Source organism: Cynocephalus volans, chromosome 12 (assembly GCF_027409185.1).
Source record: "Cynocephalus volans isolate mCynVol1 chromosome 12, mCynVol1.pri, whole genome shotgun sequence".
Taxonomy (NCBI): Eukaryota; Metazoa; Chordata; class Mammalia; order Dermoptera; family Cynocephalidae; genus Cynocephalus; species Cynocephalus volans.
Window position 1 is genome coordinate 7,843,786 of NC_084471.1, and position 23,561 is coordinate 7,867,346.

Here is a 23,561-nt window from a genome sequence, read left to right on the forward strand (position 1 = left end):
TTTTTATTCAAAGTTTCAAAACAGTCACTTTGAAATTGTTGACACTTGGTCCACTTTGGTGCAGATGGTGACACTGTAACCCTGAACCCTCCAAAGGTGCTTTTCCACTTAGTAGAAGATAGAAATATCCATCAGGAGTGGTGCTCTTAAACAGTGGGACGTATAAGAAGCAATTAAATAACTTGAGGAAAATGGAGTCATCCTGATTCAGGGTGTCCTGGAGGTGCCCACTTTGGAAAGCCCTGTCCATATGATGTACCGTATGTGCCTTTGGGTGGGAGCAGGCTGTAGTTGAACGGGGCACTCGCATTGGACTTCCTGCTACAATTTTAAATGAGCAGACGTGAACAGGCCAGAATGGAACAAAACAAAACAAAACCAAGCAAGAAGGCCAGGGTAATTGGCTTCTAATCAATGACACATTTACAAGGAATTTGTATCTTTACACACACTTGGCAGGGGAGCCCTTCATTCTGAGGTATATGCAGAAATGTGTTCCTGTGGCCACAACAGTTAACGCTTTGGTGTCTCCAAAATATTAGCAGTTGATGCAGAGCACATGTTCTTAGGTCTGTTTTCCCCCCTTTTAATCACAATTAAAGAAAAAAATATATATATATATTAATATATCCTGAAGCCCTTGTATAAAATGCGTAGAGGTTCTTGAACTCACTCAACGACCACCAACTGTGCCAGGCCCTGTCCTAAGAACATTGCAGATATGAACTCATGAATCCTTACAGTTTTCCTAAGCACTAGGTTCTGTATTGGCCCCATTTTATGGTTGAGAAAACTGAGGCCTGGAGTAGGGAAGAAACTGGCCAGGGTCTTGCAGCCCCTTGAGGCTCTGCTGCCTTTGCCACCCTGCTTGCCCTTGCTTCTCCTCATGCCTACAGAGCTCTGGCCCAGAGGAACCCTGCTCTCTCCCTGGAAAGCAGGATTTCTTGCTTCTGGCCTTTGTGGTCTGTCATCTTCCATCCATCTCAGCTCAGTTAAACATTGCTGTCTTCAGTATTGTTGCCCTTCTTCTGTTCTAGACTCTATGTTATTGCCAGATCTTCCCAGGAGCATGAGCAGAACCCAGGTCCACCCTTGAACCAACTGGCCCTGCTCTGCCCATTCTAAACTTTGGAATTAATTATTGAGTAAATGCCTATAACAGATTTTGATTTTTTTTTCTTGAAAGAAACATTTATCGCTGTACAAGAAAGATTATTTTACCAGCAGTACAATTTTGGCTGGATGTTTTTATTTCTTTTTGGAGAATGTTTTGTTCTCTGTGAAAGTATGTTTTAACCTGGACTGTCTGTTTATCCAGGCTGCTTAGTGGGAGATGGTTAATCAAGGACTAACCCAATCCGGTTCAACTGAAGACAGCTCTGTCGGAGCTGTCCTCATGCGCACATTGTGTGGGAAGGAAGGATCAAAAGAGCAGTTGGCAAAGCATGACCACGTGTGCGCTGCCCTGACACTGAGCACTCCCAGCCACGCACCCATACTGCTTTCCATGCTCTTAGCCCACAACCCTGCTGCTCTGCCACTATCCTCTGTCCTGATAGAGACACAGGACAGACAGCTGCAGTGACATGCCCTAAGACCCTTGGCTGGGAAGTGTGGGGGCTGGATTGGGCTGTTTGAATGATTGAAGAAGGAGGCTGGACGCAATGTTGTGAAATGTTTGTGGGGAACAGGGTTGGGGTGTTTGCAGCTGGCAGAGGGGTGCTCTCTTTGGAAAGATACCCATACGCTGCCGGGACAGAACGTCTCAAGACCTGAAGAGTTCAGGTAACGGTGTCAAACTGCCGGCCACGAGAAAGTGAGAGGATTTTGTTTTAGTCTCAAGAAGGAGAGGGAGAGGATAGGAGAGGGAGTGTGAAGGGAGCCGCAGGCATGTGCAGTGGCTGGACCACTCTGTGGGTTGCGTGGCCCAGTGGTGCCCCCTGGGGCCAGGAGGCCAAAAGGTCTCAGGAGGTCTTGCCTTGTTGTGGGGCAGTGGCCAAAAGGTCTCAGGAGGTCTTGCCTTGTTGTGGGGCAGTGGCCAAAAGGTCTCAGGAGGTCTTGCCTTGTTGTGGGGCAGTGCCTGGCTTATGCCTCCGTGTGGCTTCCAGTCTCCAGGAGCCCCTGCGAGACTCACCGGTGCTTGCTGTGAACTCTTCCAGGCCCTATCCTTGTGTGGTAGCAATTATAGAGCTCGTACCATTCTGTATCCAGCTTTGACTTTTACCGTTTCAGTTTAAGCATTTTTCCATATTGCCACACCGTCCTCATTACCATTCCCGAGGTGGTGGCCTGGAGCTGGCAGAGGCCTATGGTCGGTCGTTCGGTCGGTCGGTCATTCGGTCGGTCGGTCAGGCCTGCCACTTTCCTGCTTCATGTCACCCCCCAGCAATTTACCTGGTGTCATCTTCCTAAAAGCTCCCTTGGGCACGCTGTTACCATCCTCTGCACCAGGGCTACCTGAAGCCATGCGGGAAAGAAAGTGCTCAGAACAGTGCTCAGCGAATGTCTGCAGTTTTGAACTCACGATTATTCCCCTCTGGAATGGGATTACCACCCTATCAAGCACGGCTGTGAGAGAACTGGAAGGAATGTGCGCACACTGCGGGTGCCCAGCCGTCCTGCGCTCTCCGGCGGTTACACGTGCGGCCACGCCGCTCTGCCCTGTTTAAACTAAGCGCGCTCGAGTGCAATACGTTCTGATGGCGCGAGTCTGCGGAAGCCCTGATGACATGTGCGTCTCTGAGTCCCCTAGGAGAGGAAACTTTCTGAAGGACTGGTTTCCTTTAAGTCCCCGTCAGATGCGGTGCCGCCCTGCCGAGCCCCGAGCCCCTGGGTGCCAGCAAGGTTGCAAAACTCTGGCCCCAGGGAGCAAGCCCCGCGGCCTACCACGGGGAGCAACTCTCTCTACTTTGGCCGGGTCGCCCTCAGAGCAGATTGAATAGGCGCCCCCTCCTTGATTGACAGAAGAAGCCGCCAATGCGCGCCCAGGGGAACCCCCTTGTGCGCACCAGGGGGCGTGCCGCCTCGTCGCTCCCCTGGCCCAATCCGGGGCGCCGAAGGGGCTGTGGGGCGGGGCTCAGCGCCCAGCAGCCAATGGGGCGAGCACAGCGGGCGCGGCGGGGGCGGTGCGGTCGCGGCTGGCGGCAGAAGTGGCCGCGGCGTTTCTGGGCAGGGCAGGGCAGCTCGGCCGGATCGAGGGCTGGAGCCGGGACCGGAGGCAGGGGCTGGAGACGTGGTCGCGGCCGGAGCGGGTGCGCTGCGGATCCGGAAGCGAGCGGTGCCGAGGTGAAGGGCGCGCCGCGACGGTTGGGGTGCCGCGGGCGGGACGCGGACTCGCCAGTCGGCGGCCGGGCCCGCACCCTGTCAGGGCCGCCGCGCCGAGCTCCGCGCCCGGAGGGAAGCCGTCGGGCCGCGCCGGCCGGCGCGCGAAACTTCCTGTCTCGGTGGGAGGGGGCGTGTGTTCGGGAGCCCGGGCGGCGCCGGGAAGAGACATGTTGGGGGCAGCCGGAGGGCGAGCGGGACCGGCTTGGGGAGGGGGTGGGAGCGGGTGAGTTCTCCGGGGTTGGGGGCTTGGCGGAGAGGGAAGTTGAGGAGCAGGGCCATCGGGGGTTAAAGGGCTGCTGACGGGGGCGGGGGCTGTCGGCAGCTGCAGAAGGGGGAGGTGGGCGACTTGAGGAGAGCCTGGGAGGGAGCCGGGCGTCCGAGGGGTGCAGAGGGGCGCGGGGCGCGCGCGGTGGGAGAGAGCTGTGGCCGGGAAGCGCCGGTTAGAGGGCAGGGCTTGGTCCGGGGGTGGCGTGGCGTGGCGTGGCCGGGCGGGACGACGCGGGAGCAGGCAGGGCGCTTGCGGATGCGCTTACTGGGGGCGCTTCGGTGACCGTCCTCCATTTCCTTCCTTGTCACCCTCCCCGTCGTGGCTCTACGTGTGTGTTTGGGGGAGGTGAGGGGAGCAAAGCCCATCCTTGCGAGCAGGTCCTAGGGCTGGGGGATAGGCAGGAGAGGCTGGAGGTGTTTGCCCTTTTGACCCTCGGAGAATCCCCAGACTTCTTGAATGGGAAATGTGAACTCCGTCCCTCCTCCTCTGGGACTTTCCATCCTGAGAGGTCAGTGCTCGGAGAGGTAGTGATTTCTGCTACTGAATTTCAGTGATTCGTTGGGTTTCGGCACCATCAGAGACGTTGACTTTCTTTTTAGGAGTTGGTCAGGGGTGCAAGCTCTGCTGTGCCCTTGGGGCACACACAGCAGCAGCCTTTGAGGTAAACACGCCCTGGAAATGCCGCTCTCAGGCACTTGGGTGGGGTGTGCTTACCATTCCTGGGTCTTCTCTCCTTTACCCCAACTGTGCTGTTTTTATGGTTGAGGAGAGTAAGCTACTCAGAGTCTCCACGGCTACTCCTTACACTGTTTACTAAACACTCCCTGGCTGTCCTGATGAAGATCAGGAGAACACTGCAAAGAATTTAAACCTGAGCTGCAGATGGTGAGTCCACACCTTCCTTCCCTCCTCTTTGTTTCCTCCCTTTGGAGTTATTCCGATATGCTGATGTTCTGTTTTAACCCTCCCAGGATTGCCAGTTGGAGCCCAGAGCAAGGGGATCAGCCAGGTGGGCAGGGTTGAATGCCAGCCCTCATGTTCTTGCTCAAAATGTTCTTATTCCACTTGATTCACAAGCCCACCCGCAGCCTCTGCCTAGAGGCGTTGAATGGGTGCCAGTGCAACTTGGATTTCTCTTGATTCACCTGGAAAACTTTCATGTGTGTGCATTTAAACTTAATTCTAGAGTTTGGCAGTCTCCTTGGTGAGGTTGTGCTAGTTGAGATATGAGGCCACTACATCAAAAACTTTTCTGTGGTGTATTTTTCTTTTGACAATAGTCTTGAAGCTTTAAAGAAACCGGCCATTAGGCTGATGCTATTTATTACTTGGGGAAGAAATGTAAGGAGTAGATGAGTGATTAAGTCTGTACTGTATTCACTTTTTTAAGAATAACAACTCATGTGAATGGAAATGGCACTCTTAGCTCATGCTGTTATGGGAATTGGAACGTTATAACTTTTAGTCTCAAATGTACAAGAGGCTGTAATATTTAAATAGAGGCTATAATATTTAAATAATCTAAAAGTACTCATATGTAAAAAACAGAATCTGGGTTTCCAACATAGCCAGCTGCAGGGAGATAAGATTGGTTTTCCCCTAGTCCTGGGCACCCAGTCCAGATCTCTGATAGCCAGGCGTTTCTGGGGTGGGAGCAGAGGGGGCATTCGTCTTTAGCCTTATCGTTTCTTCTCTGTCACTTGAAAGTCCGTGCTGACTGAGTTAAGGGCATGATGCTCAGGCTTCCTGCTTCTGAAGGGGTCACCAGTTGATGATTCCAGAATGTTGTGGAATGTCAAAAAGATTGCAAAGTTGTTTTTAATAATAGTAATGGCACCCTGTGTTTAGAGATTGCCGTAGCATTTACCGAGTGCTCTCTGGCCATCCTCACTTGAACCTCCCAGCTGACTTGGGCCTTCCTTATCTGCCATCAGATTGTAATGGCAGTTTCGTGGAGGCCACCCTGTAGATTATGCTGGTAATGACCATGTTCACGAGAGTGATAGTGCAGGCTCAGTTTTTTTCTAATGAGATTGTTTGAAACTACCTGCATACCTGAAGGTAGCACAGCAATGCCTTAGTTACGAAGTCAGTTTGCATTCCACAGGTAGAGTCCTTTCTTTATGGCATGGCAGTGATCCTTCTCATACCTGAAAGCAAATCCTTCTGTGCCTGAAACTTGACTCCTGATGGGTTCCAGTGGTCCTTGGAATAGTTGTGTAGGAATTCCTTTAGATTTTTAGTATTCAGATCATTGCTAACTGGAAACAGTCTTAAAAAAAGAGTTCTCAAAATATTCTGTGCAGTGCACCCTTTTTGACATCTCTGTAGTTCCAAAGGTAAACTGCTCAAGGGACCTTGGCCATCTGAGAGCACAAGTTTTGGTATTTTGATTAAAAACGCACATAAGACAAAAAAAAACCCCAACTTCTTTCTTAGATTATATATTGACTTGTGTTTGTTCCCATGATTGCTTGTTAATGTATTGCTTAATAAAACAGCACCATGTAGTCTTATTTTCTTGTTTCTTAGAATATAGTCCTTTTTATTTTCAATCTTAAAAAATCATTTATATGTTTCTTGGCTCCAGGCACTGAATTAGGCAGAGATGAGAGTATAGAAATGAATAAAGTGCTGTCTCCATTATCAAAGACCTCAACAAGTAGCCTTAAAAGGGATAAGTAAGGATAGAAACTTTGCTGTAACTTTAGAAATCGTGTGTGTGTGTTGGCTTACATAACATACTCTGTGGCTATATGAAATTTATGTGATTTTTCTTACTCCCCAGAACATGGGATAGTGTGTGGGAGGAGCGTGGATGGAGACCAGGAGCTCTGGGCTCTTGTCCACTTTTTCCCTGACTAACCCTGAGCTCTAGGACAATCAACACAGATCTTAGGGTCTTAGTTTTCATATTGGTAAAATGAGAGGCTTAGAGGTTCTTAACCTCTAAGAGAATCTGATAACAACTGTAACCCTTTCCCAGAAAGCACGCGTGTGGACAGCTTCAGGGGTCTGGACCCAGATTAAGAATTGGATCATACCATCTTAAGTTCCCTCTTGCCACTGATATTCTGTAATCCTATTTTCCCGGTCATCTTTGAGCTAGTAATAATGATGACTTGTATTTATAGAGGACACACATTCCAAAGCATTTTCACCTATCACTTTTTTGTCCTCAAAACATTTCTGATTGGTGTGGGTGGAGATAGATGTTCCTTCTCGTGATGAAAAAAGGGATGCCAGGTTTGGCCACCATTATGATGGGATCAGACAGCCAGAGGCCTGTCTTGGAACCAGAACTGGGGTTCCTGGTTGCCAGCTTGGGGTTTTTCCATTAGGTTTTGCTTCCTTGGTGTTTGTCATTACGAGTTATGTTTGGCAGTGTAAATGTCCCAGAATGTGTCACTTGCAGAGGAAACTATTTGTTCATCTGCTTAAAGACTGTTTTTCTGTCTGAATTTTGATCACTAAACACCTTTCTGCCGGACTGTGAAAAGTTTCTTTGTTTTTGTTATTTTTTCTTGCCACATTTTTCATTGGGACAAATTTGTAGGATTTGGGTGGGTTTTTTTTTTTGTTTTTTGGACCGGTAAGGGGATTTTAACCCTTGAATTGGTGTTGTCAGCACCATGCTCACCCAGTGAGCTGACCCGCCATCCCTATATAGGATCCAAACCTGTGGCCTTGGTTATCAGCACCACACTGTCCCGAGTGAGCCATGGGCTGGCCCAGGATTTGGGTGTTTTGAGCAGGTTTATTTCATGTTTATTGATTAAAGAGTACATTGAAATGATTACTTCTCAGTTGCTTAGCACTTGAAAAAATTGTGAAATAAATGTTAAGTGAATATTCCAAATATTTGACTTGTCCCATCCAAATATGTCCTCATAGATGAGATGCTCCCTGCAGCCTAAGAGGCCCCTCTTTGGGCCCAGAGCTGCTTGGGTGGGTTTGAAAGTTGGGTGTGGATTGTGCCAGTGACCATGACTGTCCAACAGTGGCTTCTTGCGGCCTTCTAGCCAGGTTCCTAAAATTTACGGGCTGATTTTTTTCAGTTTATTAGAGTACAGAGTACAGAGTCTCAGCTATATGAAGACTTCATGTATGCAAAAGAACACTAAACTTTAAAGCCTCACACATGTTAGATAGTCTATTTCTGATGAAAATAATCATCATAATAAAGATGTTTTGAATACTCAGATATGGAAGTTGATAATACTTCATACAGTAGGTATCACTCAAATGTGTGTGTGGAGGAATCCACCTGTCCTTCTGTTTCGTTATGTCTGGTACCTGTAAGGGGAGGGCTGACCATTAATCACTGTTGAGGCATGGGGGAAGGTATTTGTTCATTTTACAATACATTCTTCAGGACATCTGAGAGGACAGGCAAACATGGACATTGAGGCTGTTGGAAGAAAAGACTGAAGTCATATGTCAGCTTCCCTAAGTGAGGAACTGGTGGAGGCAGTCAGTGAATTTTGAACAACAAGCAGTAGAAAATTGCCAAAAGTAGAAGCCTGGTGAGGAAATGAGGCTGTCAGAGAGCAAGGCCTGGGCTGGAGTGTGCGCCAGGCTGCTGCCCCTGGCAGGATGGCATCTAGCCAACCACACGAATGTGCAGCGTGGACCTGCCATGCACCTCCTTCATTAAACTCTGCTAGTATTTGTGAGCACTTACTCTGAAGGTCAGCCCTTCCCTTCCGTTGGCCTCCCGTCTGTGATTTAAATATTGATAAGAGTGGCAGAGTTGTCAGCACTGAGCTGGAGGACGCTGTTAAGCTGCTACGTGAAAGTACCTGCTTTTTATTTTCATGTCATTACCTGGGCTGAGAGCATTTGCAGGCTATCTCAGCTGCTCGTGTGGAGGGAGTACCCATGGGTGAAGGGAAATGGGTAAGGTAGGTCGAAGGGGGCCATCCTGGCTTCTGCGTTTGTGGTGCCCCTGGCTCTGCCCTCAGCTCCGGGATCCCAAGATTAAGGTGACTTGCACTCTTTAGAGGCAGCTCAGTGTAGGATGCAGGCCTAGAAACAATCCCTTATCACTGTGACAGTACCAGAGAGGAGTGTGTACAAAGTAGAGGGGGATAGAAGAGGGTGAGTCTGACTGCCCTTAGGACACTGCAGAGAGCTGTGGGAGGTGACTTTGGAGGGGTTTGCAGAGCCACAGGTGCTCTCCAGGTGGTCATGATGGCAAGGAGCATTCTGGGCAGAGCTGCAGAGTTGTAAAGAATGTGGGATACAAGTGGCGTGACCTGATAGGGGCTGTGGTGGATGGAGGGAGGGTGGGCGTCAGGTTGTGACTTGCCTTGTAGGCCAAGCTTGGGGATTTGGGCCTTCCCTTGGAGGATGGAGTTCAATGGGGAGCCATTTCAGGGTCTTAAACATATCAGGATGAAGATCTTTGGTGAAGCAAGAGGTCAGTTGAGAAGTCAGATGTAGATGGGGGAGGGGTGATTTAGGTGACTCATTTTCATAAAGGTCGCCAATGTCCTTGGAGGCTTAAGGATTGCCATCAGCATTCCTAAGAAGCAGTGGTTCAGCTCTAATGGGGCTTCCAGAGTGGGAATGGATGGCCTCGGTCTCAACCCAGCGTCTGCCTGCATTTATGGTTTGGGTTGGTAATGTAACAGCTGCCTGGGCTCTGCGTCTCTTTTCATATGGCTTGTGCTCACAAATCCATGAGGTTAGTATATAACGTTCACTGTCAGTTCCTGCAGAAGAACCATAATATTGCAGTAAGGTGTCAGCAGTTGAAAACATGGTTTGGAGTCACACAGCCCTGCGTTTGTGTTCCAGCGTCACCACTAGGTGACTGTGTGACCTTCCTTGGCCAAATGCTTCAGCATCTCCATAACCAGGTGTCTTGGTCAGTTTGGGTTTCTATAACAAAACACCATAGACTAGGTGGCTTGTAAACAACAGAATATTTCTCACAGTTCTGGAGATTGAAAGTCTGAGATTAGGGTGCCAGCACGGTTAGGTTCTGGTGAGGGCCCTCTTCTGGGCTGTAGACTGCTGACTTCTTGCTGTGTCCTCACAAGGTGGAAAGAGTGCATGAGAGCTCCTTAGGGTCCCTTTTATAAGGGCACTAATCCCATTCAGAGGGTTCCACCCTCATGACATAATTAGCTTCCAAAAGCCTGACCTCCTAATACCATCACATGGAGGAGTAGGATTGTGACATTTGCATTTTGGGGGGGTACAGTACCCTTGTACCAGGAAACTGACGGCCCCTTTCCCCTAGGATCATGGTGTGGCCCTGAGAGCTCAGCACATCTGCCTGGTCTGTAGCGCTTGCTCCGTAACTTTGCTATTGCTTGAAGTGCAATGTCTACTCAAGTGAATTTGCTAATTAAGCAAATATATCCTTAAAGTGCCCAAATTGACTTTATTTTATCCAATTTTATTGAAAATTCTTCCAAAATGTGTTATTTTTCCCTCCAGCCAAAGTATATTTAAAGTGTTTGGACTGTTCCTTGGTGACTTGGAGCCACAAGGATGCTGTCAGGGGTCATTGGTGTGGGCAAAGCCTCAGGCCCTACATGCAATACCTGTGTATCCTGGTACTTGCAGGGCCTGTCTCCTCTCTTCTCACCACCTCTGAGCTTCTGTCTGCTTCTGTCTCCTTTGTCAGGCTAAGGGCCTGAGAGTGGTTGTATGCTCTCTGCCTTGCAGAGGCCTTGCTCCCTTCAGGGTTGTGAGGGTTCTAGAAAGCCTGACCCTGGGATGAAGGGATGTTGTTGTGACTACATTAAGGGACTCAGAGTTAGAAGGGAGTGTGTATGATGTGATGATAGCTCATATGTAGGTGATGAAAAATAGAAGGGCTTGAAAAAGCAAGTGATGAAGCCATATGTACACTGATCACGTGTATAAAATATTGTTAAAATAATCTGCAGCAATGCATATTTTAAGGTTGTCGAATTATGGAAATTTTCTCCTTGTTTTCCAAACTGTACCATTGCCCTTTTACTTTTAGAATTAATATTTAAGTACTAATATGACTTTATAATGAAAATAAGTGTATATATAACAACAGCTTGGTACAAAACAGGCATTTGGGGTGTGTGTGTGTGTGTGTGTGTGTGTGTGTGTGTGTGTGTGTGTGTGTGTGTGTGTGTGTGTGTGTGTGTGTGTGTGTGTGTGTGTGTGTGTGTGTGTGTGTGTGTGTGTGTGTGTGTGTGTGTGTGTGTGTGTGTGTGTGTGTGTGTGTGTGTGTGTGTGTGTGTGTGTGTGTGTGTGTGTGTGTGTGTGTGTGTGTGTGTACCAGCCCTGTATAGGCAAGAACTTTCCCACAGCCCTAATTTTGTTTTCAGAATAGCCTTGTTGGTTTGCTTTGCTCTTCATTTCAGAGGAGAAAAGGAAGGGGCATTTGAGGGGTCAGTGGCTTTGCCTGAGGCCACCAGCCAGGACCCCACTTGGGCCTCTGAGCCTAAGCCCAGAGCTCCCAGGGAGGCTACCTGCAGGGTGGTCTTTAATCACTGTGGTTAGTGTTTCAAAGTTTCTTATTGAATTAAATGAAATTTTATTATTATAAAGTGATGCCCAAACTGTAGTTTGTGAACATTTTCATATTTTAAACTATGGTGGTGTTCTATTATACCAAATTATGTTGTCGCCAACTGAGCATGCCAAGATTGTGAACTGTGGTTTTCAGAGGAACCACAGAGCAGGCTCTGCTCCCTGCGCAGGCCTCCATGCCACTATTAGAGGGTTTTGTAGCTGGTCGATTTGCTGGAGCTGGCCTGCCTGGGCACCGTTTAGCTTGGACATGGCAATGTTTTAATTGTGACCTTTGCATCCACAAATGTGTCATCAGATGAGGAGTCTGGCCATGTGCCACAAAAGGGGACGTGTATGGGTGGGGCAGAATCAGTGGTGAGGGGGCTCACCCTCTGGGAGAGGACCACATGTGCTGAGACTTTCAGAGGGACCATATGAGAAGCTTTACATCCCTGCTCATTTTTAATTCTTGCAACAAGATGGTCACCATCAGAGTCGACCCTCAGCCTGGCTCCGAGTCCACTCTTGTTTCTCTTTGTCTTGCTTCCTTGAGTAAGTCGATTCTGAGTTAATTAATCTTCCTTCTCCACCTCTGAGAAACATAGAAATGAGGCAAATTATGTGGTCTTCTGTTTTGTTTAGGATAGGATCTATGCTTGCAACTAACTTGGTTACGATTAAAACTGAAAGTCACAATAATTTCCACAGCAGGGAGATAAGGGCAGCAAAGGGAGAGTTGCTGGCTTGTGGTCAGGGCGGTGGGCGACTTGGTCCTCCACCCTCTGGTGCTCTCCCATATGGGACAGTGCCCAGGATTCCTGAGGCTCTGGCTTAGGAGTGCTGTTGCTTCACCTTTGGTAGCTGCATTCTAAAAGGTGTCTATATGCTATTTAAAAGCGGTTAGTGGAGGGAGTAGAAATTGCATTTCCATAGAGCATTCATTTTGCACTGCACTTTGTGAAACTGTGAGAGGTCTTCACATTTTGTTTATATTGTGATATCAAATGAATATCATTTGCGCAGGTACATGTTTTTTCTTATGGTTGTGATAACTCATTTTTGTGTCAAATGACTTTTTTTTCTTTAAGGTTTTAAAAATAGAAGGTACAACATAGAAAATAGAGTTTTCTGATTAAATAATTTTCTTTGTACTTCACTTTCTACATGCACAGGGGTTTTTATGTACCTTAGATGAAGTGACACAGAAGCAGCAGTTGCCACCGATTGGCTGCCTACTTTGTACCAAGCTTCGGAAGAGGCAAGAGAGATGTGTTGCCTCAGTCCATTCTCACAGCACTGCTTTGAGGTTATGAATTTGGACATGAGGAAGCTGTAGGTAGTGAGATCGAGTGCTGTGTCCAGGGTCATCCAGGTTGTAAACAGGGAAAGGATTTGAAGCCTCACATGCCTGTCTTCTTTTCAGTAATTGACACTCTTACTATAATGGTGTTATTCAGATTTACTTAAATGTTTCATCAGATATTTTCCATGTTTTACCATCATCTTGAAAAAGATTATTAATGGTTGTCTTATCCTGTTGTAGTAATGAGATTAAAACTTTCCCTAGTACTGGACATTTTAGGTTATTTCCACTTTTTTTGCTAATGTAGATGAATTTGCAATTTACAGTTTTACTTCTCTTTTTTCATGTGTGTAATTAGTTTCTCGGGATAAATTCTTAGAAATAGAAATCTTGTATTAAAGGGTATGAACATCTTAGAGTGTTTTGAATGCCTGCTCTGCTGCTTATAAGTTTATTTTTCTGATATTTTTGGTAAAAAAATTTGGGGGATTCTTTCTCTTTAAAGGTGCCTTGTCCTTTAGAACTTTCAGGTGTCTGTGAGATAAGAAACTTTGTGAGGTTTCTTAAATGAGTCACATTTCCTTCCTAAGTTTCTGGATATCATTTTACTTGAATTGGATGCTTTACTTTCTTTTTGTTTTTATTTATTTATTTATTTATTTGGAGGTGGCTGGCCTGTACAGGGATCTGAACCCTTGACCTTGGTGTTACCAACACAGTGCTCTAACCAACAGAGCTAACTAGCCAGCCCTGGATGCTTTACTTTCATAAGCAAGAAATAATCTTTTAGAAAGTTCTTACTACTTTATTATTAATCACCTGAGCTAATGTTTTACATTCGCAAGGTCGTAAATGTTTGTGATTGCATTCCTTCATCAACTCAGTTGTCATGGTACTCTGAACCACAGTATCTCATAGAACTTGTTCTGGTTTTCTTTTCCTCACTTATGATATGCATATTGGGGAAAACTATGCAAGGTTATTTCTGCTGATATCATTCATAAATCAGAACAGCCTGGTGGGCCATGTGATCCTTTGGAGTTTGCCTCTGTAGCTTCTAGATGCTGCTCTCATGGTTGTTCCTATCTCTGTTGCCGGAGACGAATATTGCAAAGGGAATATATTGGGAGGTTTATAGCATTGGTGCTTATTCTTCTTGTGTTTTTATTTGATTGTTTGCTTTTTCTGTTCTGAAGTCCACTGTGTCCTTCACTATGTCTCCTCCGCATGGGATGACATACTTTTCCACCTTCCAACTGTCCCTTAGGTATTCATTCTTAGACTGAGCAGAGTCCTCCTTTCCTTGTGGCTCATTTTCCAGGGTCTACAAAGGACAAAGTGCTCAGCAGGGACAAGGAGGGGCTCCAGGTGTGGAGCAGTGGCCGGAGGCAGACCTCAGCTCTCGCCCTTGGGTTCTCTCCCTTGGATTCCTACTGGGCCTCTGCCATATCCACCCCTTTTCCCTCAGGGGCCGTTTTCCATTTAGTTCTCCTGTATTACCATAGGCAAAAACTCGCTTTTCTTGGTTCTTCTTATCCCAGCTAAGAAAAACTGACATTCACAACAACACAGAACAAAAAGACCTTACAACACACCAAGGTAGAATAAGAGGATGCAATCACAAATAACACAGAACCATAACATGCGTTTTGTTTCCCAAGCTCAAGTGGGTTTTGATGCCACCTCTGTAGGGCTAGTCTAACTGCATTGGCTCTGCTAGGTGCTGCTGAGCTTCCCACTTCCCCTCCCCACCCCTGTTTATTCTGTCAATAAAACCAAATTTTAGAGTAATGCTTTGCTCTGTGCTTGGCAGTCTGCATTTTTATTACAAGTATGGAAATTGTACTTTGCCCTGGTTTCTACAGATGCCTAAACATGCCCAGGTTGCTGTTGCCTAGGCAACTGGCTGAGCTGTTTCTTGTGTGTGTGGTGAAGGCTCTGGCAGGGGCTAGATGGAAGCTCCAAGTCACCCTTAGAGTTTTTCAACCAAGCTGGTTGGTCACCACCATGCCCCAGAGGCCCGTGCTCTTAGCTTCCCTTTGACTTTTTCAGGTTTCTCATTTTATTTAACCAAGAAATCCCTATGCAGCTGCCCAGACTTGACTGGGTGGCATGGAATGGGGCTGGTTTGTTTTGAGACTGGACCTTTGGTAACTGACCGTGAGGCATGATTCCTTAGCAGCCCTTGACCAAGCTTTATTCTGTGTTGGACAGGGTGCAGGGGCTCCTCGTGTTGTCCCATCAAGTTCGTTTTGCTTCTTAGACCTGAGGTGGGTTGGTGGGGCCCAGAGCTGGGCCTTGCCTGAGAGTCCCACAGAAAATGGGGTCTTGCAGTGGTCAGAGTGGTAATTCTGACCATTCATAATTCATGGGAAAAAAATAATGTAATTGTATTACTGGAGTGCTACAGTGTGTCTCCTTTTAGGAAGATTGAGTGAAATGGTTGGTGTAATAAATGCCAGACTTATCCTTTGTTATTTTCTTTAATACTGCTTTTATTTCCTTTTTGGATCTCCTTTTTTTTTTGGCAGCTGTCCTGTATTGAGATCTGAACCCTTGACCTTGGTATTATCAACACCTGGATTTATTTTTTCCTTCTTGTAAGTGTGGGTTTGAATTGCTTGATGGGGATGGGGAATGTCTCATTGCTTTTCTTTAAAGCTCAGACAAGTCACCTTCCTTGACATTTTTATTTTTGTGTGTGCTTATTTCCAGAGTTGTGCTTATTTGGACCTATGCTTTTCTGTCTGCTACTTGTACCAGGAACTTACAGGTTCACGAAATTTAGAAATAGTTTAAAATAACATGCATTCTTATTAACAAGTAAAGAGGTGAGGGGGGAAAAAAAAAAACCCTCAAATCCCTGCTCTCCAAAATCTTCTGTTAGCCATGGCAGAGGTGGAGACAAAGTCTCAGCCCACTGGGAACTCTAGGGAGTGCAGGATGTGTGTGTGTGTGTTGCGGGGTGGGGGGGGGGGGCGGCGGTCCCTCCCTGGGGTAGAGCTGGTGAATTACCAGACCCTATAAAGGCTGTGAAGCCCTGCTCCCCAGTCCCTCTGCAGGCTTCTGCCGCAGAGGAGGGGCTGACTTTTGGAGCCCTGACCTGGAACCCAGGTTGCTTTTCTTTTAGGAAGGCCGCTCTTGGAAGCAGTGGGACAGTGACAGGCCTCTCTTGAGTTCCAGTCTTGGGCCAGTCCAGTGCCATGGGCCTACAGGTGTGTATGGCTCACAACCAGTCATTATTAGGTAAGGAGCTTGGCAGCCAGATTGCCCAGGCTTGAATCCCAGCTCTGCAATTTATAGTGAGATCTAACTCACCTTTAAAATGGGGATAATGATAGGATTGTTGTACGGGTTGGACGAATGAACGTGTGCCCTGCACTGGGGACAGTGCTGCTCCTAGAGAGCTCCATGTAGCACAACCTGTTGGTGAGTCTCTGAGCCTCCTGAGCATCCTGTCATGGGGCTTTTTGGTTCCCACTTTACAGTTGAGGAAATGGGTTCAGAGAAGCATCATAACTCCTCAGACCCAGGTCTGCCCCAGGGTTCTCTTTTTAGTGTATCAGGGGTCCCCACAGTGGCCCTGACTCCCCAAGAAGTTACGGGGTGACTGCAAAGGGACTGCTTCCTCCAGGCATAGTTTGTAGATGGACTTTTTAATGCCCTAGTACACCCCCCCCCCACACAAACAAAAACATTTATATGTTACTGTATATAAATGATGCTGTGATTATTATTAAGATACTAACCCATTTTAAAACTCATTTTAAAGGCTATTATAGTAGCCTTGTTGGTCTTAAAAAAGGGACCCTTTTTGGGGAAGAGTTCAGTGGAAGGTTATTGTTGCCCTTTTCCTGTGCCTGTATTTTAGTTTGTGTCCTTCTGTCTGTCTGGCATTTGCATGCCTCATGGATCAGAGCATGTTGGGGAGATGGAGTCCCTGGTGTGCCTGGGCTGAGTTGTAAACTAGAAGCAAGGTCCGGAGCCTAGAATCCAAACCAGGCTCAAACTAGAAGAATACCTGAAGTCCCCATGGGAGCAAAGAAAGTTCGCAGTGGCTCTAATAGGATTCTGCTGTGTCCCTGGATTCTCTGGGGACATTGCACTGGCTCACCCTCACCTGTCTTTCTTCGGTGCCTGCATGGTACTGAGTGATTTTTATTTTTTATTTTTATTCAACAAATTCCTACATTTCCTCCTGCTCCCTCTTTAACCTGACACTCTAGTTACAAAGTACATTCCTGAATCTAAACCTCAGACTTAAGGGCTGGAGACTGTCCCTGGCTAAGTGGGCGATTGTGCAGAAGCCTTCTCTTTCCTAGGAAAGCTCTACTCTTTGTTAAATTTTCCTCTGTAATTTTACTGCCCTACTCACCTAATCTTGGTCATTGGCATTCTGAGACACATGGGTAGATCTCAGCAATGTCTCTTGACTGGTTTTCGGGTCTCATGTCTCCTTCAGAACTTCATGAAAATAGATGCTCTCCCCTCAGATATGGACTCAAACATTTTCGCATGCAATTCTCATGGGCTCATAAATCCCCATTCATTCATTCAACACGTATTTGAATAGCTGCCACGTGCCAGGCGCAGTTCTAGGCACTGGGATTACAACAGGAACAAAATAGACCAAGACCTTACATTCTAGTCAGGGGAGACAGAGCATGATTAAACATTCCCTGGCCCAGTGTGGAGGGAAGGCCAGCCTCAGTGGTCTGGAGGGTCCAGGCCCCATCCCACGTGTGTGGGGCCAGGTTCATTGCCAAACTCCCAGTTTCCTTCCAGCCTTCACCTTCCTGAACTGGTTTTTGACTTCACAATCATTATCATAATGATTTTTTTTTTTAAATTTGGCTGGGCGGTATAGGGATCAAACCCTGGACCTTGGTGTTATGAGCACTGGTCTAACCAACTGACTTTTTAAAATTTAATATTTATTGAAGCTTATTTTGTGTCAGGTGCCCAGTTCTTGCATGATCACACTTATCCTCATGACAACTTTGTTTTGCAGTGAGAAAATGGCTTAGGCGAAGTGACAGTCCTCATAGCTAGGAAGTGTGGTGTGTTTTTTTGATCAGTGTGCAGCTTGGGGTTATGGAACTCAGCAAGCCAGGCCTGAGGACACCATCAGAAATGCCAAGAAAAAAAATAAGTGTATTCATTTGTCCTGGATCTCCATTCTCTGCTGGTTCTTTAAGCAGTCAGAAATTGGTTACACAACTCTCACAATTGCCTTGCTCAAGGAGGGGAGATGTGGGTGGAATATGGTTTAAGGCCTCTATGTGGTGGACATTATAGACACTGGGAGTTATCAAGTATTTATATTTACTGTTAGCAAAATTGCATAATCCCATCCTCAGTCTCAAATAATGGCCTTGTGAATGACATTTGAAATGCATATTATTTAGTTCTTAGCTGAAGAGATTTATATGCACACTGGTTTTTCCACACCAGACAGTTGTTTTCTTGTTGTAACTTTTAAGGCACTGCCTAATGGATAGAGTAATTTCCTGAAAAGATGCTTTAAGAAACCTTGTCTCTTCTGTGGAGGGTGGAGTGAAATAGCATTAGTGATCTTGATTCAGCCTCTGACATAACAGAATCATTATTCTGACTGGAAGTTTGCAAGCTGCTGTCTTCCTGGCATGGACAGCTGCTAGTTCTTTAAATATTTACATTTAATAACTTTGTAGCTCTGCTTCCTTCTAAGGCTTGCCACACTTCACATCAGACACAAAACTGCGCTTTTGGAGTTATTTTGAAACATGACTAAATGCCAGGGTTGTTTCTCTACAGTCAGCTCACATTATGGAGGAAGAATTGGACTGCTTTGGGCTCAGTGCTAATTGCAGCGCAATGTCTTGTCTGGACGCTGGCAGTCGGGGTCCAGAGCAGCCCTGAGGCTGGGAGGGAAGACGTTGTCCCCTTTGTCTGAACAACCAAGGGGTGATTGTTGGAAGCAGAGTCCCAAGGGAGGGTTGGGGAGGTAGTCTAAATGGAGTTTCCGGTCTCAAGGGGCACAGCACGGTTGGGGGAGTCCTGGTCTGAAGTCCAGTAAGATGGAGACTGGTAGTGGGGGTGGGATGGGGATTGCTAACAGGAGAGAAGGGTCTCTGAGCCAAGGAGGAGGCCGCTGTTGTGACTGCTTTCATTGGCTATGAGGCTGTGGCTCCAGGTGTGGATGTGCAGTGGCGCTCGGGGGGGCTACAGGGGCGCCCCTGGCCTTTCATATGTCTGGATTGCCCTAGATTGGGCATGTGGGACTCCTGCCCTGGGCCTTTCTGTGTGATTCTCCCCACACCACAGGGTGAGGAGTCTGAGAGGCCAAGGGGTGGAATCTGCCTGAAACCTGTGCCTCCCCTTCTAGACCATGCATGGGGACAGAGACCCTGGAATTCCTTGTCCCAGTAACCACAGCCCACTTACAAGACATGCATGGGCCTCTTCCCTGGGTGTGCACATGCCTGGGGACGAAGATGTGGTGGCCGTGTGCAGGGAGTGTATGGGGATGGAGCTTGGATGTGCAGGCTGGGGTGCCCCCACATGTGCGCGCAAAGGTCCTTGTGCTGCAGGATGCTGCTCGGGATTCATGCGTATACTTGGTTTCTTGAAATAATAAAGCCCATGCTTATTTATTGGGTGTGTTTGGTCTGACAGGTGGGGCTGGGGTCTTGCCTGGGGCCCCCAGTGCATGGGGAGGTGGGTTCGAGGTCATGCCTGCCCCCTGTTCAGCTGTTCTTACCACCAACCAGCAGCACATGAGGAGGCCCACTTGCCACCACCGTTTTACCCAAAGTTTCAGTCTAGGGCTTTGCTGATGATAGCTTTTGGATTTTGTTAGCATTCTGGCACAATATCAGAAGGATTCCAGTCGATATCATGGTTTTCTTTAGAGCTCATATTTTACTTCCGCTTTAGCTCAGCAGACTTTAGCCTGGAGGAATCTCAGTGAAGGGTTTTAGTGTTGGTGTGTGGAGCTTTTCCTAGCAGCAAAGCACAGGTGCCTGGGCCTGGGGGTAAGTAGCTGTTGAAGAAACAAGTCAGCTTACTTCCTCAGCTGCGTAGCAGCGCTCCAGAAACCTTTCGGGGCTCGTTCTTCTTATGACTTCTTGTCCTTCATGAAGGGAGAGAAGCAGTGTCTTGGTCCCACAGTGCATGTGATTGTCCCTAGCGCCACCCTTACAGGAGGAGGAGCTGCCTTTTGGTATATGGGAAATAGAGAGCTTCTTCTCGGGCCTTCAGCAGTGTCCCCCACAGCAGGTGACAGAAGGTGGTCTGAAGCCACGTTCTCGCCAATGTGAGGAAAATAAGGACCATGTAGTTTTTATAGGTGTGAAGTTAGCAGCTGCCCTTTCCTGGGAAGGGCTCTCTTTCAGTATGATGTTGTGACCACTGTCTCTTTTAGTTTAAAATCATCTTTTTAGTGTTGGTGATAAGAGCTGATAGTTTTTGAAGAGTATTCTTACTTGACAAAATAAAAAGTTATCACCCTTATGTTATTCTCCTCCTAAATTTTAAACAGTTTTATCAAGTTATGATTAACGACAATAAGTTGCATATTTTTAACGTATACAATTTGATTACTATTCGACACATGAGTACACTGTTAAACCATCACCACAAACAAGATTGTGAAGGCATCTTTCATCCTCAGAAGTTTTTTCCTGCTACTTTGTAGTCCCTTCTGCCCCTCCCTGCTCCCACTGCTCTACTTTCTGTCAGTATAGATTTGCTTGCATTTTCAAGAATTTTATATAAATGTAATTATACACTATATACTCCTTTTTAGTCTGGTTTCTTTTACTCAGCAAAATTATATTGAGATTTATCCATGTTGTAGCATTTATCAATTAGATTCATTCTTTTTTTATCCATTATATGGATATGCCACAATTTGTCCACTCACCTATTGATGGACGTTCGGGCTATTTCTAGTTTGAGGTTTTTACAAATAAAGATGCTATAATCATTTGTGTACAAGTCTTTGCATGATGTATGCTTTCATTCCTCTGGAGTAAATATTTAGAGTAGAACAGCTGGATGATATGGTAGTTGTACGTTTAACATTTTGAAACACTGCCAAACTGCTTTCTGAAGTGCTGTTAGCATATTACATTCCCACCAGCAGTGTGGGAGGGTCCCTGTTCCTTCATTCCCACCAGCAGTGTGTGAGGGTTGCTGTTCCTCCACATCCTTGCCAACACTTGGTATGATCCGTCTTTTTAATTTTTGCCATTCTGGCAGGTCTCTAGTGGTATCTCATTGTGGTTTTAATTTGCATTTCCCTAATGGCTAATGATGTTGAGCAACTTTTTGTGTCCTTATTTGCTTTCTGTATATCTTCCTTGGTGAAGTATCTATTCAAATCATTTGCCCATTTAAAAAGTTGAGTTGTTTGTTTTATTACTTAGTTTTGAGATTTCTTTATATATGTTGGATACAAGTCCTTTATCAAATATGTGATTTGCAAATATTTTCTTCCAGTCTGTGGTTTGTCTTTTCATAATTTTTTTTTTTTTTTTTTTTTATTTAAAGATGACCAGTAAGGGGATCTTAACCCTTGACTTGTTGCTGTCAGCACCACGCTCACCCAGTGAGCCAACCAGCCATCCCTATATGGAATCTGAACCCATGGCCTTGGTGTTATCAGCACTGCACTCTCCCTAGTGAGCCACAGGCGGGTCCCTGTCTTTTCATACTTTTAACAGTATCTTTTGAAGAGCAGGAGTTTAAAAATGTGGTGAAGTCAATTTGTTCTTTTAAGATTGGTGTCACAACTAAAATATTTTTCTAATCCAAGGTTGTAAATGTTTTCTCATGTCTCTTCTAGAAGTTTTATAGTTTTAGGTTTTACATTTGGATGTGTGTGATCCATTCTGAGTTACTTTTTGTATATGGTGTAAGGTACGAATTGAAGTCTGTTTTTTACCTGTGAATATCCAATTGCTGCAGCACCATTTGTTGAAAAGTTCTCCAAATTTTGGGGGAAAATTTCTAATCAGTGAAATCCAAAGGTCTGGGAGTCATGGTGCTAAGTGCATGGATCTCTTGCCGTCATGACTATTTACTGTTCTTCTTAGCTTCATAGAGCCTGGCTTTCTCCTTTTTCATGTTTATCCTCAGCCCCTTGACAGCAGTAGCTCCATTGCTGGATAGTGAGTGGGAAAGGGCCTGGGCGATGCCCACTGATATCTTACATGTTCTGTCTCCGTCTACTCTGGACCACACAGAGCTCTGGGCACAGAGGCTTTATGGATTTGCTGGTTGGTGGGTTCTGGGCAGCCTCTCATCTCCAGAGATGACTATGGAGGCCTGCCAGGACAGAGAGGTGAAGGGACAATTAGCCTTCTGTGGTTGGGTGGGTGGGGCAGGGCCCCAGGCCTGGGACAGGGCTGCTGCTGAGGAGGGTGGGAGGAAACATTCCCCATTTTGCAAGGGCTGACAGTGGTGTGACTCTGGGAACGTGGCTCCACTCTGGGCTGTTGGCCCTCCTCTGCCCGGCTTTGTGATTGTGTGTGGGGGGTGTGGGATGTACACTCTTTTTTTCCCTTCAGTCACAAAGCAGCCCTGAGCAGTCTCCATGTTTGTCTTCTTTTTGGCCTATGGACAGTGGGTCTGGAGTCATAGACTGTGGGTTCTACTAGTAGTGGCACTACCAGTGCTACTACCACCTAGTGATAGAGCTTTTCCTTTGTTCTAAGCACTGTGTGTATATAACCTTTTTAGTCCTCACGATAACCCTGTGAGATGGCTACAGTTCATTTTGCAGATGAGGAAACTGAGGCACATAGAAGAAGGTAAGAAGTCTTTGGGCCATGACTCCCGTTATTGAATGCTGAAGAATAGATTTGGTTTCACATTGTTCATTAACTCTTGAACCAAACAAGAAGAGTGGTTTGCGCATGGCTCTTTTCTGAGTCTTCATTTCTTTATCAGTGATGGGGAGAGCTGGGCTGTCTAACTGGATTAAAATTCTTTAGTGGCTCCCTGTTGCCATCTCAATCACATCCAAACTCATTGGTCTGACCCCTTCAGCCTCATCTTTTGCTACACTCCTGAACTTCTTGTGTTTCTCTCTCCTAAAGTGCTTTCTGCAAATGCTGTCACCTCTGCTGGGAATGTCCTTTCTTCCCATCTTTGCCTGTGGAACTCCTACTCATCTTTCAAAACTCAGCTCTAATTTTACCTCTCCCATCCCCCCAGGTGTCCTGCTCCTGGGCCCACAGAGTACACAGTTCATACCTGTCCCAGTGCTCCTCACTTGTGGTATGGCTGACTACCTATGTGCCTTGTCCTGCAGGGCTAGGAGCTAGTTGAAGCAGAGGGCAGGGACTGCCTTTTATATTGGAATCCACCGTTCTTGGCTCCACACTGACATTATAGGCAGACAAATTTTGCAGGCTGAACAAATGCATGCATGCATAATATGGGGACCCACCCATTCTAAGACTGTGTCATTCTTTGTGAGGAGTATCACTCCTTAGCCCCAGTCTGCTGGTTTGTGAACATCCATGACTGCAGGTGCCCACGGCTGCCCTCATGACGAAAGGGACACTGACTAACTGCAAATGGATTCAAAAAGCATCTTTCAGTGATCTGTTTAAATCCTGGACTTGCTTACATAGATTTTTATTTTTTCTCTTTGAGGAGAATGAGTTTTCTATTGTGTTAATAAACGTACTATTTCTTTGACCACCTTTAGCTCATGGACTTGAGTTTATTTTCCCCCAAATTTAGGTGTTGCCATTGTAATTTTTATGGTCAGTTCAAAAAATAATTTGAGGTTTGTTTTTTTTAGGGGGTGGCTGACTGGTGTCGGGATCTGAACCCTTGACACCTTGCTCTAACCAATTTGAGTTTTTGAAAATGTTTCTTTGGTTATAGGGGGGTTGGGGCCACTGTGTATCAGAATGTATGAAGTTAGATGTCTCTTTCTGAAAAAGAAGGAAATATTAACAGAGTTGAGAAATGTTAACAGAATTGCATATAGTGCAGAGAGCTTTTTTGAAATGTTTTGCTGCATTTCACTGAAGTCATCATACCTGTGACTACATGGTTTTACTTCTGAGCTGCTGTTGTTCAAGGAACAGTTAGATTTTAGGCCAGTGGACCCAGAGGCTAGACTCTTACGGACTGTTGAGATTTGAACCTTTGAAC

General features: G+C 46.4%; 1 protein-coding gene across 2 annotated transcripts in view; it reads left to right on the forward strand.

The window, feature by feature from the left end:
* The first annotated feature begins 3,155 nt into the window (after window positions 1–3,155).
* The window catches only part of PACSIN2 (protein kinase C and casein kinase substrate in neurons 2), a 138,700-nt gene continuing 118,294 nt past the window's right edge, over window positions 3,156–23,561 (forward strand). For both annotated transcript variants that reach the window (XM_063074745.1, XM_063074748.1), the window contains exon 1: window positions 3,156–3,285. The gene's annotated coding sequence lies outside the window, so the exon portion shown is untranslated. The remainder of the gene's footprint in view (window positions 3,286–23,561) is intronic.